General features: G+C 38.9%; 2 long non-coding RNA genes across 2 annotated transcripts; both read right to left on the reverse strand.

The window, feature by feature from the left end:
- Positions 1-551: 551 nt before the first annotated feature.
- LOC145721221 (uncharacterized) lies at positions 552-5,189 on the reverse strand. Its single transcript, XR_014144769.1, has 2 exons — positions 995-5,189; positions 552-774 (listed from the first exon to the last, which is right to left on the reverse strand). It is a non-coding gene; the product is annotated as an uncharacterized LOC145721221 (long non-coding RNA).
- Positions 5,190-10,660: 5,471 nt separating this feature from the next.
- On the reverse strand, positions 10,661-16,230 carry LOC145721222 (uncharacterized). The gene is made up of 2 exons (XR_014144770.1): positions 11,385-16,230; positions 10,661-11,180 (listed from the first exon to the last, which is right to left on the reverse strand). It is a non-coding gene; the product is annotated as an uncharacterized LOC145721222 (long non-coding RNA).
- Positions 16,231-16,236: the final 6 nt, after the last annotated feature.

Here is a 16,236-nt window from a genome sequence, read left to right on the forward strand (position 1 = left end):
ATATTCTTTGCTTTGTTTTTATTTTCAACTATTTAAAAATGTAAAAACCATTCTTAGCTCAAGGGCCATACATACACAGGCAGCAAGCAAGATCTAGCACAGAGGCCATAAGTTTGCCAAATCTGGTTTAAAAATAAATCATTAAGGGGCGCCTGGGTGGCTCAGTCCATTAAGCATCCAACTCTTGGTTTCAGCTGAGGTCATGATCTCAGGGTCGTGAGATGGAGCCCCTCCTAGGTGCCACGGCTTAACAGGGAGTCTGCTTGAGATTCTTCCCTCTGCCCCTACCCCAACTCATGCTCACACCTGCTCTCTTTCTAAAATAATCTTTAAAAAATAAAATAAAAAATAAATCATTAAGAATTTTTCCAAGTGGGCCCCTGGGTGGCTCAGTCAGTTAAGCATCTGCCTTCAGCTCAAGTCATGATCCCAGGGTGCTGGGATCGAGTCCCAAGTCAGGCTCCCTGGTCAGCAGGGAGTCGGCTTCTCCCTCTGCCCCTCCCTCCCCCGCCATGCTAGATGTCTCTCACAAAAATAAATAAAATCTTTAAAAAAAAAAAAAATTTTTTCCAAGTGAATACATACTAAGTTAATGTTGATCCATAAACTTAAAGATCTCTTCTCAAACTTATAAATGGAGTTCTGTAAATGTTATTAGGATAAAGGGAACAGGGGAAATTTATCAAACAGAATTTAATGTTTTTATTCATAATTAAGATCATATAAAAGTAAAACAAGAATAAAATCACATTAAAAAATAAAGAAACTGGGCGCCTGGGTGGCTCAGTTGGTTAAGCGACTGCCTTCGGCTCAGGTCATGATCCTGGAGTCCCGGGATTGAGTCCCACATCGGGCTCCCTGCTCGGCAGGGAGTCTGCTTCTCGCTCTGACCCTCCCGACCCTCCTCCCTCTCATGCTCTCTGTCTTTCATTCTCTCTCTCTCAAATAAATAAATAAAATCTTAAAAAAAAAAAAAAAGAAAGAAACTGCTCACATGAAAGATGCTGAACATCATTAGCCATCAGGGAAATACAGATTCAGACCACAATGAGATATCATTACATATCTAACAGTAACACCACCAAATGCTGGTAAGGGGACAGAAGAACTGCACTGTTCCAACATTGCTGGTAAGAATGCAAAATGGTACAGCCACTCTAGAAAACAATTTAGCAGTTTCTAAAAAACTGCACATGCAAGTATCACGTGACCCAGCAAATGCACTCCTGGGCCTTTTTATCCCAGAGAAATGAAAACTTATGTTCACAGAAACACCTGAACATGAATGTTCATAGCAGCTTTATCTGTAGCAACTAAAAACCAGAATCTGCCCAGAATCTGCAGGACCCTCTGCAGAGTAAGAAAAGGCCAATCCCCAAAGCCTATATACTAGATGATTCCATTCATATAACAATTCTACAATAACAAAATTGCAAATTTTGAGAGTAAGATAGATTAGCAGATGGGGGGAGCTCTCCTACCCCTCCCTCACAAAGGGAAGGTGGGTGTGGTTATAAGAAGGGCTACTCAAAGGTCTCTGTGGTTTTGAACTATTTGGTATTTGGTATTTTGACTACCATGGTAAATATACAAACCTACACAGGTGATAAAATTATACTGAACTTAATACACACACACAGATGAGTCCAAAACTGGAAATACCTAAGATTGGGTGGATTTTTATATTATCTTAGCTGTGATGTCATACTACAGAACTGTTACATGCAAAATGTTATGGGGGGGGCGGGAGGAGTAGAGCAAAGTATATAAAGGATTTCTCTGTATTATTTCTTACAATAGTATGTGAATCAACAATTAACTAAAAAAAAAGATAGTTCTTGAGGAAAAAATTAAAATAACCATATATATAACCAAAGGAACCTTCTCTCAAGCTACAAAACTATGAAGATAAAAAGGTCTCACTCATATAGCACATAAAAATCACATCCTGAACAAATTGTCCTAATGTTGGAGTATTCCCTAAGTATCCCAGCAGGGGGAAAAAAATACCTTATCCTTGGTTCTCTAAAATACTATGTGCCAAAGACAATAAAATAATATATACTATCTATGGCCCAAAGATTTTTATGTCCTGACACAACTGTCTTAAACACAATACAGGGGCGCCTGGGTGGCTCAGTCAGTTAAGTGTCTACCTTCAGCTCAGGTTATGATCCCAAGGTCCTGGGATCAAGCCCCGCACTGGGCTCCCTGCTCAGCGGGGAGTCTGCTTCCCCCTCCCCCTGCCTCTCTCCCCAGCTTGTACTCTCAAAAAAAAAGAAAAAAAAGGAAAGAAACACAAATAGAAATGTAATAAAATATGCCACCCACATGCCATCTTTCAAGTAATGAGTGTACCAAGCATTCCAGCTGAGAATTAAAATTAAGCACACAAAATGGATAAAGTCACACAACCATTTAATGAAATACTACTGAGCAATAAAATGGACCAATGTATTGTTATATACAACACAGATTCTCCAATGCATTATGCTAAGTGAAAAGAACCAGACTTAAAAGTTACATACATTTACAATATACAACATCTGGAAAAGGCAAAATTAGAGGGGAAAAAAAAAAGATTCATGATTACCAGAGGCTGGGAATGGAGTTAGGAACTATGAAGGGACTCCAGGGAATTTGCAGAAGTGTTGAAACTGTTTTATATCTTGATTGTGGTGGTTACAAGAATATATCCATTTATCAAAACCTACAAAACTGTAAACTAATATATTTACTGTATGTAAGTTATATCTTAAAAATGGGAAAAAATAATTACACAAGAGGTAGAATAGCATTATAAAGGACTAACAGTATTTTTCCGCTTCTAAGGCTTAAGTGAAGAAAATAATTCAAACTACAACTGATAAACAAAAATATTCATTAGAGCACCACCTACAATGGTAAAAATTTAGAAGCCTAAATGATCAATATTAGGAAACACAGAAACGAATGAGACCCTTAAATAGAAAAGAATATTACATAACCTTAAAATTATCTATGGAAATATTCTACCATAAAATATTTTGATATGTTAGCCCAAAAAAGATAGAAAACTATTAATCACAGAAATGTTTTTATTTTTATCTCAACTTGTTCCAAAAAGGATTCAGAGTGACTTACAAAATCAAATAAATTCAACTAGTGAGAAAATTAAGGCAAAGGGAAAATGAGAAGAGCCTCATTTATAAAATAATGTAATTGAGTCCTAAATACTTGCTAGAAATGAGTCATAAGTTTAGCTCTAATCTCTCCAATGGCTAACCAAAACAGAAATAATCAGTAAAAATTCATACTGCCTATCAGATTAAAAAAAAAAAAAACAAAAAAGCAAAGCTCAAGAAGCAATCATTCTTTTAATAGCACCAAAGAGATTTTTCTGTCTATAAATATAATCATTTACATTTTTACAAGTTTTGAATAAAAAACTAGATGGTCCTATCACAAAAGGTAAACTAACAGGAGAATCTTGTAGAAGATTGAATTACAGTTAGTTGGTGGTTGGTTGGCTGGATTTGAGGTTTGCTTCTTGGGTGTTTTTATAATTTTTTAATCATATGTACTTTCCAAAATACTTACAATAAGCATTTATCGATTTTAGAAATCAAAAGTAACTATAAGTTATATTGTATTAAATAGGATGGGAAAAGATTTTATTTGATTATTTATTTATCAGAGCGAGAGCGAGAGAGAGCGCGCGCACAGCAGGGGGAACAGCAGGCAGAGGGAGGAGCAGGCTCCCCACTGAGCAAGGAGCCCGATGCGGGACTCAATCCCATCAGGACCGAAGGCAAGACACTTAACGGACAGCCATCCAGGCGTTATTTGATTTTTAAAACACTGTTTATGATGATACACAGAATGAAACTAGGCCATGGAAAAAGTCCTTAGTTTACCTGTAATATTGAGAAACATAATTATACTCGTCGCCAATAACAATGACCCTTGTTTTAACCTATCTGTTTTAACCTATTTATTTATTTATTTATTTAAGTAATCTCTACACCCATCATGGGGCTTGAACTCACAATCTAAGATCAAGAGTCACAAGCTCTACTGACTGAGCCAGCCAGGTGCCCCTCTGCATGTATTTTTAGATGTAAGGAGAATAAATCTGGTGAGATAACCCAGAAAGTTTCAGGAGTTGTACACTTCATTATCATTATTACAATACAAACAACTGGCACAAGAAATAGGAGCTTCCTGTATTTAACAAGTCTTTAGCCAGGAGGCCTACAAACTGTCTTCCTCCACTCAGCAGCCTTGACATGAACCCTCACTATACCTTCTCATTGAGTAAATCTAGCCAGGTAAGTCACAGCAACATAATTAAGAAGGCAGCTATCAGGGGCACCTGGGTGGTTCAGTCAGTTAAGCATCTGCCTGTGGCTCAGGTCCCAGGGTCCTGGGATGGAGTCCCACCGGGGCTCCCTGCTCTGCGGGGAGTCTGCTTCTCCTTCTCCTTGCTACTCCCCCTGGCTTGAGTTCTCTCTCTGTCAAAATAAATAAATAAAATCTTTAAAAAAAAGGAAGAAGGGCAGCTACCAAGCACATCAAATGGCTCGTTCTGGACTTTATGATCCTAAAAGAGTCATAAATCCAAAACTGTATCTGTAGGAGAATATATTTTAATAGAGTTCCTACCTCCTTTGAATTAAAAAAAGAAAAAGATGTTGCTAATCAAAATAATCTTTTAAGCACTGGCATGTATCAACTTATGTGGTTTGATTCTTTATGGAATTCCACCTGAGGGAGAGAAAATAAGAATTCCACCTGATATGATGCGAACAGTAAACCTTAATTTGTTCCTCTTTTGAGCAGTTACTATCTTTAGCTCATTACCCTACAGTTTGTATTACTGTGAGGTCATGATGCATCAAGTTTTCCATCCTGGGGTTGAGAGGAACTTAAGGTATAGCAAATTTATTAGGCTTTTAAACTTAAAGACTATGGGTGCCACGGGTGCCACAGAATAATGTTTGAAATTGGATTTAAAAATCAAAACACAAAGGTTTTTTTTTCCCTCCCATTAAAGTTAATGTCTTTGAGATAATTTTGATTTCTAAAAACAATAAACCTTGACAGCAAACATTTTGGAAAGTACAGAAAATTACAAAATGGTTTAAAGGCTATTGAGAAAATTAAAGTGGACAGAGCTGCAATTTAAATAATGTTAATGGGGGGCGCCTGGGTGGCTCAGTCGTTAAGCGTCTGCCTTCAGCTCAGGTCCTGATCCCAGGGTCCTGGGATAGAGCCCCGCATCGGGCTCCCTGCTTGGCGGGAAGCCTGCTTCTCCCCGCCCCCCACTCCTCCTGCTTGTGTTCCCTCTCTCGCTGTGTCTCTCTCTGTCAAATAAATAAATAAAATCTTTTAATAAATAAATAAATAAATAATGTTAATGGAAGGCCTCAATGAGAAAGTAACATTTAAGCAAAGGACTTGAAGGAGGTAAGGGAGCCACTTTTTTTTTTTAAGATTTTATTTTATTTACTTATTTATTTGACAAAGAGAGACACAGCGAGAGAGGGAACACAAGCAGGGGGAGTGGGAGAGGGAGAAGCAGGCTTCCCACAGAGCAGGGAGCCTGATGCGGGGCTCGATCCCGGGACCCTGGGATCATGACCCGAGCCGAAGGCAGACGCTTAACCGACTGAGCCACCAAGGCGCCCCAAGGGAGCCACTTTTACAGACATCTGTGGAGGAGCATTCATCCCTTCGGGATTGGGGCATACCTGTGATTCTACAAATAACAAGAATTGTTTTACTGTCATTCCAAATGCCATTAAAATACAATAATTAAAGTCTAGACCTAGGCAGAAAGCAGATCAGCAGTTGCTGCTGGGGGAATTCAAAGAGGCCCACAAAACCTTTGGAGAAGATGGGAATTATCATTATGATTATAGTGATCATTCCACAGGTTGAATACTGATATGTCAGTACTCATATTACACACTTAAAATGTGTGCATTTTATGTCAATTATACCTCAATAAAGATAATTAAAAAAAAAAATTCTAGCCCTAGAGTAAGAATAAACGTATCAATAAAACAAATGAGTCAAAACAGATCCACATATAGAAGGAGACCTAATTTACTGTAAAGGAGGTTTTCAAATCAATAAACGGTGCTAGGACCACTAGTTACCAATGTGAGAAAAGTAAAATCACATCACTACTTCCTGCCCATACAATACACAGAAATAAACTCCAGATGAATTACAGATTAAAACATAAAAAGAGAACTACAAAAATATTACAAGAAACACAGGAGACTGGGTGAGGGATGACCTAAGTATATAAAGAAGTCAAAAGCAAAAGACCAACACTTTTGATTACATACATTTTAAAACTCTGCATTGCAAAAGACACAACAAAGTTAAAAGAGATATAAAAGCAGTCTTATAAATTTAGGAAAATGAGGGGCACCTGGGTGGCTCAGTCCGTAAGTGTCTGCCTTCGGCTCAGATCATGATCCCAGGGTCCTGGGATCGAGCCTCGCATCGGGCTTCCTGCTCCGTGGGAAGCCTGCTTCTCCCTCTCCCACTCCCCCTGCTTGTGTTCCTGCTCTCACTCTCTCTCTGTCAAATAAATAAGTAAAATCTTTAAAAAAAAAAAAAAAATTTTAGAAAAATAATATATACACCAACAGAAAAAATAAACAATACTCATACAGTGTTGGTAGAACTTTAAATTGGTAGAACAATGTGGAAATCTGGAGAACAATGTGAAAATATGTATCAAAATTTTAAATGCATTCTTTTGTTTGATCTGTCAATTTCACCTCTGTAAATATATTCTAAAGAAATGATTGCAGAATACAAAAATAAAACTACCATATTGTTTACTACAGCACTGTTTAGAATGTCAAAAGCCAAAAAAAAGTTCAGTGATCTGGGATAAGTAAGTCAAAATAAAGTATTGTAGTTCCATGCACCATGGCCCTTAAAGAATATACAAAGTTATTTACTAACCTGAAAGGATAGCCACAATGTATTAAGGGCAAAGACTATCATACAGTGTGTTCATACATATGTGCAGGTGTAGTACATTTACAGTGTTCCCATTTGGCTTAAAAGTACAACACATTCCTGGGGGCGCCTGGGTGGCTCAGTCGGTTAAGCGACTGCCTTCGGCTCAGGTCATGATCCTGGAGTCCCGGGATCGAGTCCCGCATCGGGCTCCCTGCTCGGCAGGGAGTCTGCTTCTCCCTCTGACCCTCCCCCCTCTCCTGCTCTCTCTCTCTCATTCTCTCTCTCAAATAAATAAATAAAATCTTAAAAAAAAAAAAAAAGTACAACACATTCCTGAATCTGTCTTTATATACGCGCAGGAAACATCTAGAAGGAAATGACCTGTGCTATTAAGTATTTAACTCTGAAAAAGTTATTGAAAAGTTTTAGATCATAAAAAAATTTCCTTTTTAGATGGAAAATAGATTAGTGGTTGCTTAGGGCTAAGGGGATGGGAAAAGTAGACAGTGACTGGTATTGGGTACATAGTTTCTTTTTGGCACAATGAAAATGTTCTAAAATTTGATTGTGGTGACAGTTGTACAACTCTATACTAAAAAACCACTGAATAGTACACCTTTTAAATGGGTGAATTGTATGGTATGTGAATTATATCTCAATAACTTTTTAAAATTCCACTTTAGAACAAAATTCGTAACCATAATACAGAATAAAAATTGTGCATTTTAAAATTCACAGTTTGGGGGCACCTGGCTGGCTTAGTCAGTACAGCATGCAACTTGATCTCGGGGGTCATGATTTCAAACCCCACACTGAGTGTAGAGATCACTTACAAAATATTTAGGGGCGCCTGGGTGGCTCAGTCGTTGAGCATCTGCCTTCGGCTCAGGTCATGATCCCAGGGTCCTGGGATCAAGCCCCACATCAGGCTCCCTGCTCCTCGGGAAGCCTGCTTCTCCCTCTCCCACTCCCCCTGCTTGTGTTCCCTCTCTTGCTGTCTCTGTCAAATAAATAGATAAAATCTAAAAAAAAAAAATTAAAGATTTAAACAATAAATAAGATAAAAATAAAATTCACAGTTTGAAACTTATACCATGCCCAACAGAAAGCTCAAATCAAAACAGCACTTCTTAAGAAGCTTTAAGTAGGAAAAATGAGTCACTAGTCTTAAAAGCAGTTAACCACTGACAATATATGGTTAAATTAACAACCTTAAGGTTAAATTACAACCTTAATCCTACGTTCATAAGGATACTATCTTCTTGAACTATGCTGGCACATACTATTCACTTCAGAGAACAGGAATAAACCTTGTAAATGTATTAAGCTGAAAAAGTATGGCACTGTTTTCCAATTATGTGTTGTAACTGTGAACAGAAACAAAGTTTCAAAGTTTTACAAATTAAGGAGAGTAAACCTCGCTCCTCCAGGCCCTTATGGTTTCAAGAAATCTCAAGGAAAAAAAAAAAAGCAAAGCAAAAAAACCATAAAAGCAGAGTTGATAAGAATTAATTTAAAAGTTCTTTAATGCAATCCTTCAATAAATGCTAACTGGCTCCTCATCTTCAGGCCCAAAAGCCTTTCAGTATTCAAGATCCCACATTCTGTTACAACTTACACCTTATCAATTCAAAATAACATCTTTTTTTTTTAAAGATTTTATTTATTTATTTGACAGAGAGAGAGACAGTAAGAGAGGGAACACAAGCAGGGGGAGTGGGAGAGGGAGAAGCAGGCTTCCCGCTGAGCAAGGAGCCCAATGTGGGGCTCGATCCCAGGACACTGGGATCATGACCTGAGCCGAAGGCAGGCACTTAACGACTGAGCCACCCAGGCGCCCCTCAAAATTACATCTTAATACCCTTCAAAATAAAATACTTCACTCAATAAAGCTCTTCAATATGCCCTGATAACATAATGTATTCATTCATCATTTATGAGGTATACACTATTTGTCAGGTGCTAGAGATAGAAGGCTGAAAGATTCTTCAAGAGGAACCATCACAGTAGTTCTGAACCAAAGTGCACATGAGATCACCAGGGAGTGCTTTTTTAAAAACGCATGAACTGCATCTCATCACTGGAGATTTTGATTCAGGAGGTCTGGACTTAAGCCCAAGAATGTGTTTACTGAAACAGCTTCCTAGCACCCAATGGTAAAAGAAAAAGTAACTACTCAACTCCAATACAGGGAGCTGAATGCTTCCATAAGATGAGTATCAAATATGACAACAGCACCAAAAGGAACCCAACCTTCAAAAAAGAGAGGGGGAGCCCCTGGGTGGCACAGTTGCTTAAGCATCCGACTCTTGGTTTTGGCTCAGGTCATGATCTCAAGGTCGTGGGATCAAGCCCCATGTCGGACTCTGCGCTCAGTGCAGAGTCTGCTAAAGTTTCTCTCCCCCCCATGCTTGCTCACTTTCTCTAAAATAAATAAATAAATCAAAAAAAAAAAAAGGAGGGAACAAAGGTTTACCAGAGATGGAGATACTTTAGTTGAAACTTGAAAGATGAGAAAGTGGCTAGGTGGATGAGAAAGGAAGGGGGTTCCAGAGAAAAGTACATCAATAAAAATTGCCCAACCATGTTGAGGAATTACACACACTATAAAATCAGCATCTGTGTTCTGAAAATTATAAATACTTCAGTATAGCTGAGGTGGAGTACCAGTAAAGACTGGTAAGCTGGTTCAAAACATGAAGGGCCTAAATTATGCTACGCTGAGGAGCCTGGAAGTTATTCTAAAAGCAACTGAAAAGCAAAAAAAAAACAAGATTTAGGCAAGGATGAGACATGAGATTTGTGTCTTCAGAAATATCAATTTGGCAGCAACACAGAAAAGAGCCGGGGTGGGGGGGACATAGAAAACCAATCAGAAGACTACTGTAAATGTCCTGGCAGGAAATATAACCCTACCAAATAAGGCAGTATGAATATAACCTGGGAACTATTGGAGGCTGGATGCAGGAAGCTAAGATTCCTAGGTTGCCCATAATGGGGATGGCATCCACAGAAATAGGATGTAGGGAATGATGGACACTAATGACTTCAGTTTTGAACAGCATCACAGCACTCCCTGAGCACCTATTATGCATCCATACTGGGCTCCTATAATTAGACATACAAACTAAACTCTTACTGCTGTCCCTAAACTTTAATATATGCACAGCAGGTAGGGCTTAAAATGTGTGATGTGTAAAAAGAGGCCTGTTATGATTTAAGGAAAAGTTGACTACTCCATGATGAAGAATGGTAGGTCTCCAGACTGGTCCGGTGATAAAAGCATGAGGTATATCACCTTTCAACATGTATCATCTGAGACCATTAAACATGGTGTCTCATTTTTCTGACCCTGCATTTCCTCATTCATAAAACGGAAATGATAAAAACCAACAGTTACTGGGGATCCAAATCATATGTAAAACATAATGAGAATGGCTCCAGCACACCGCTTATGGAGAGTACCTGTCATTATTACTTCCAGATACAGAAAGGCAGTACTCAATGCTCAAATAAAATCACCTCTAGATCTCACTGGATACACTCAACCTATCCTAGCAACCTCTGCTCAAAACACGAATGTATAAGCCAACTCACTTTCATTCAATACAGTAAACCAAGCTCTTTATTTTTTTTGTATGCATTTTTGGTGTTGTTGTTTTTTTTTAACAATTTATTTATAAGTAAGCTCTACACCCAATGTGGGGCTCAAACTCAAGACCCAGAGATCGATCGAGCATCACATGCTCCACTGAATGAACCAGGCAGGCACCCCAATAAGCTCTTAATAGAAAGTATAAGGTTGGAGTGCCTGGGTGGCTCAGTTGGTTAAGTGTCTGCCTTCAGCTGAGGTCATGATCAGGAGTCTGCTTCTCCCTCTCCTTTTGCCCCTCTCCCTGCTTATGCGCTTGCTCACTCGCTCTCTCTCATTAATTAATTAATTAATTAAATCTTTTTTAAAAAGGTATAGGGCACCTGGGTGGCTCAGTAGTTAAGTGCCTGCCTTCGGCTCAGGTCATGATCCCAGGATCCTGGAATCGAGTCCCACATCGGGCTCCCTGCTCCGCGGGAAGCCTGCTTCTCCCTCTCCTACTCCCCCTGCTTGTGTTCCTGCTCTCACTATGTCTCTCTCTGTCAAATAAATAAATAAAATCTTTAAAAAAATAAAAATAAAAAAAGGTATAAGGTTTATCTTTTTTTCCTTTTTAAACCTATAGGGACACCTGGGTGGCTCAGTCGGTTAAGCGTCTGCCTTCGGCTCAGGTCATGATCCCAGGGTCCTGGGATCGAGTCCCGCATCGGGCTCCCTGCTCCGCGGGGAGCCTGCTTCTCCCTCTGCCTCTGTCTCTCTCTCTGTCTCTCATGAATAAATAAATAAAATCTTAAAAAAAAATAAAAAAAATAAAAAAAAAAACCTATAAAAATTTCACGGTTTGAAATTTGGAAAATACAAAACATACAAGACGAAACCAAATTACCCCATAATCTCCCCACCCACCCAAATAAAAGGAGGATTTTGTCATATTCCTCCCAGTCATATTTTTCCCATGTACTCACTCTTAATGAATATACAGAGCTTAAAGCCCATTTTTTAGATAATAAATTAACAAAGGAACTGTATTTAATATAAAATTAGTCTCACCTGATTTGTGTCACCCAAACACACCACAGCCCCATCTTAGAACTCATTACAATGTAGACGCTCACTGAAATTCTCACCTGGAAGAAATTTTCTTTATAATTCCTTCATCACTTCATGAAACTAGGTTTCTTCATAGAAAGAATATATTAATTTCATTGGTTTGAATTTTACTAGGCTTCTGACCCCTATAAGTAGTATCTCCTTAATTTGGCCAACTGGGGAAAAAAAAACAATTTAAATAGATTCTTAGCAAATTAAAGAAATTTTTTAATTAACAGCAGGTATGGTGCTTTTAAATACATATGATAACTAGAATTAGGTTAATGAACTGTTTCCTTGTTAAAATCCTTAGGGAATTTCCTTTAACAGAGAAAAATTATTTCTCATTAGTGGATCAACTGACTGTATATTCATGACATCTAAAGAGGAGAGTTCCCTGAAAACACCAGCTCTCTGTATTTCAGGCATTCCTCTTCCTAAGGTTGTAAACAAGTTTACTTATGCCATTAACTTGAAAACACTTACTTCACAGAGAAGAAAGTTACCCTTAGTTCCAGTAAAACTTGTTGCTTAGAAAAATTCTAAATCTATAGTATAAAGCTGTAAAAAAAACTGACCCTCCCAACCTTATTTCTAAAAAGCCCTGGCACATATATGGCAAAAATTCTCAACAAAATGGGTATAGAGGAAATATACCACAACATGATAAAGGCCATATATGACAAACCCATAGCTAACATCATACTCAAGGGTGAAAACCTGAAAGCTTTTCCTCTATGATCAGGAACAAGACAAGAACTCCCGTTCTCGCCACTTTATTCAACATAGAACTGGAAGTCCTAGCCATGGCAGACAAGAAAAAGAAATAAAAGGCATCCAAATTGGTAAGGAAGAAATAAACACTATTTGCAGAAGACATGATACTATTACAGAAAAGACCCTAAACACTCCACCAGGGCTCCTGGGTGGTTCAATTGGTTAAGCATCTGCCTTCGGCTCAGGTCATGATCCCAGGGTTCTGGGATGGAGCCCCAAGCTGGGTTCCTTGCTGAGCGGGGAGCCTGCTCCTGCTTCTCCCTCTCCCTCTCCCCGTGCTTGTGTTCCCTCTCTCGCGGTCTCTCTTTCTGTCAAATAAGTAAAATCTTAAAAAAAAAAAACTCCACCAAAAAAATCTATTAGTATAAATGAATTCAGTAAACTCACAGGATACAAAATTAATATACAGAAATCTGGTGCATTTCTATTCAAACTATGAGAAAGAGAAATTATGAAAACAATCTCATTTACAATTGCATCAAAAAGAATAAAACATCTAGAAATAAATTTAACCAAGAAGGTAAAAGACCTGTACTCCGAAAACCTGTAAGACGTTGATACAAGAAATTGAAGATGACACAAATAAATGGAAAAATATACCATGTTCACAGAATGGAAGAATTAATATTGTTAAAAATGTCCATATACAAAGCAATCTACAGATTCAATGCAATCCCCATCAAAATACTGAGTATTGGGGCGCCTGGGTGGCTCACTTGGTTAAGCAGCTGCTTTCAGCTCAGGTCATGATCCCAGGGTTCTGGGATCAAGCCCCACATCGGGCTCCCTGCTCAGCCGAGAGCCTGCTTCTCCCTCTTCCTCTGCTGCTCCCCCTGCTTGCGCTTGCTCTCTCCCTCTCTCTCTGTCAAGTAAATAAATAAAATCTTTAAAAAAAAAATAATGAGTATTTTTCAGAGCTAGAATAATCCTAAATTTGTACAGAACCAAAAAAAAAACAAAAACAAATAACAAAGAGCCCAAGCAATCTTGAGAAAGAAAACAAAGCTGGAGATATACTCCCAGATTTCAAACTATACTACAAAGCTATAATAATCAAAACAGTATAGCACTGGCACGAAAAAAACACACATTCTGCATCAATGGAGCAGAATAGAGAGCCAGAGACTGGTCAATTAATCTACAACAAAGGAGGCAAGAATATACAATGGGGAAAGAATATAATGGGGAAATAAGAGTCTCTTCAATAAATCGTGTTAAAAAAACTGGACAACTACATGCAAAACTATGAAACTCACTCTCTTACACCATACAGAAAAATAAACTCAAATGGATTGAAGACCTAAATGTAAAGCCTGAAACCTTAAAACTCCTAAAGAAAAACAGAGGCAGTAAACTCTTGGACATGAGTCTCCGTAATATATTTTTGGATTTGTCTCCTCAGGCAAGGCCCATCAAACTCCTAAAGAAAAACAGAGGCAGTAAACTCTTGGACATGAGTCTCCGTAATATATTTCTGGATCTGTCTCCTCAGGCAAGGCCCAATAAATAAATAAATAAATAAAACTACATCAAACTAAAAAACTTTTTCACAGTGAAGGAAACCATCAACAAAATGAAAAGGCAACCTACTGAATGGAAGGAGATACTGCAAATGATGTACCTAATAAGGGGTTAATTTCAAAATATGTGAAGAAACCGTACAACTCAACACCAAAATATCAAATAATCTGATTAAAAAATGCACAGAGGACTGGGATAGAGATTTTCTGAAGACAAACAGATGGCCAATAGACACATGAAAAGATGCTCAACATAACTAATCATCAGAGAAATGCAAATCAAAACCAAAATGACATACCCCTCACACCCATCAGAATGGCCAGTATCAAAAAGACAAGAGGGGTACCTGGGTGGCCCAGTCAGATAAGCATCTGCCTTTGGCCCAGGTCATGATCCCAGGGTCCTGGGATGGAGCCCTGCATCAGGCTCTCTGCTCAACAGGGAGCCTGCTTCTCCCTTTCCCTCTGCCTGCCACTGCCCCTGCTTGTGCTCTCAATCTCTCTCTCTCTGACAAATAAATAAATAAAATCTTAAAAAAAAAAAAAAAAAAGACAAGAAATAGGTGGCTCAGTCAGTTAAGCATCTGCCTTCCGCTCAGGTCATGGTCCCGCTCCTTCCGCTCCTTCTGCTCCTCCCTCCCCCCAGGCTCGTCCCCTCTTGTGCGGGCAGGCACACTCTCTCTCAAATAAATAAATAAAATCTTAAAAAAAAAAAAAAAAGACAAGAAATAACAAGTGTTGTCAGGGATGTGGAGAAAAGGGAATCCTTGTGCACAGTTGGTGGGAATGTAAATCAGTACAGCCGCTATGGAAAACAGTACGGAGTTTCCTCAAAAAATTAAAACTAGAGGGGGGCACCTGGGTGGCTTGGTCAGCAGAGCCTTCGGCTCCAGTCGTCATCCTAGGGTCCTGGGATAGAGCCCTGCATCGGGCTCCCTGCTCAGCAGGAGTCTGCTTCTTCTCCCTCTGCCTCTCCCCCTCAACTCGTTCTCTCTCCCCCTCTCTCTCAAATAAATAAAATCTTTTAAAAAAATTAAAACTACAGGGGTGCCTGGCTAGCTCAGTTGGAAGAGCATGAGACTCTTGATCTCGAAGTCATGAGTTCGAGCCCCATGTTGGATACAGAGATTACTTAAATTTAAAAAAAAAACTAGAAATACCATACAATCCAGCAATTCCACTTGTGGGTATTTATCCAAAGAAAATGAAGAAACTAATTCAGAAAGATATATACACCCCTACGTTCATTACAGCATTATTTATAATAGCCAAGATATGGAAACAGCCTAAGTGTCCACTGATAAATGAATGGATAAAGAAGATGTGGTATATATATACAATGGAATATTACTCAGCCACAAAAAAAGAATGAAATCTGGGGCACCTGGGTGGCTCAGTTGGTTAAGCATCACCTTCGGCTCAGGTCACGATCCCAGGGGCCTGGGATTAAGTCCCATGTCAGGTGCTCTGTTCAGCGAGCAGCCTGCTTCTCCCTCTCCCTCTGCCCCCCCCCACCCCCCGCTTGTGCACACGCACTCTCTCTCTCACTCTCTAATGAATAAATAAAATCTTAAGGAAAAAAAAAGGAAATCTTTGCATTTGTGACAACATGGATGGTCCTAGAGGATAGTATGTTAAATGAAATCATACAGAAAAAGACAAATACTGTATGATTTCACTTATATATGGAATCTAAAAAACAACGCAACAAACAAAACAAAGCAGGTTCATAAATTACAGAGAACTGGTAGTTGCAGGGACGGGGGGCCTTCGGGGAATGGGCAAAAAGGCAAATTAAGAAGTATAAACTTAAGAAGTCATGGAGATGTACAGTGTAGAGATTATAATCAATAACAGTGTAATAAGTTTATATGATAACAAATGGTAACTAGACTTATCATGGTGATCATTTCATAATGTGTCAACTCATTGTGTTGTACACCTGAAACTAAAATGTCAACTATACTTCAGTAAAAAAATTAAAATTTAAAAAATAAAAAATACACAGAGTGTCCGGCTGGCTCAGTCAGTAAAGCATGCAACTCTTGACTTTTGATCTCAGGGTCATCAATTCGAGCCCCACACTGGGCCTAGAGCTTACATTAAAAAAAAAAAATTAAGCCTACAGAAAAGTGCCACCAGACATCTGTGATTCAGATCTGGGTTTCAATCAATTATTAAAAAGGTAAAACCAGGGGCGCCTGGGTGGCTCAGTCGTTAAGTGTCTGCCTTCGGTTCAGATCATGATCCCAGGGTCCTGGGATCGAGCCCCGCATCCGGCTCCCTGCT

The sequence above is a fragment of the Leptonychotes weddellii genome, chromosome 4 (assembly GCF_054177405.1).
Source record: "Leptonychotes weddellii isolate Sample4059 chromosome 4, ASM5417740v2, whole genome shotgun sequence".
In the NCBI taxonomy this organism is placed as follows: Eukaryota; Metazoa; Chordata; class Mammalia; order Carnivora; family Phocidae; genus Leptonychotes; species Leptonychotes weddellii.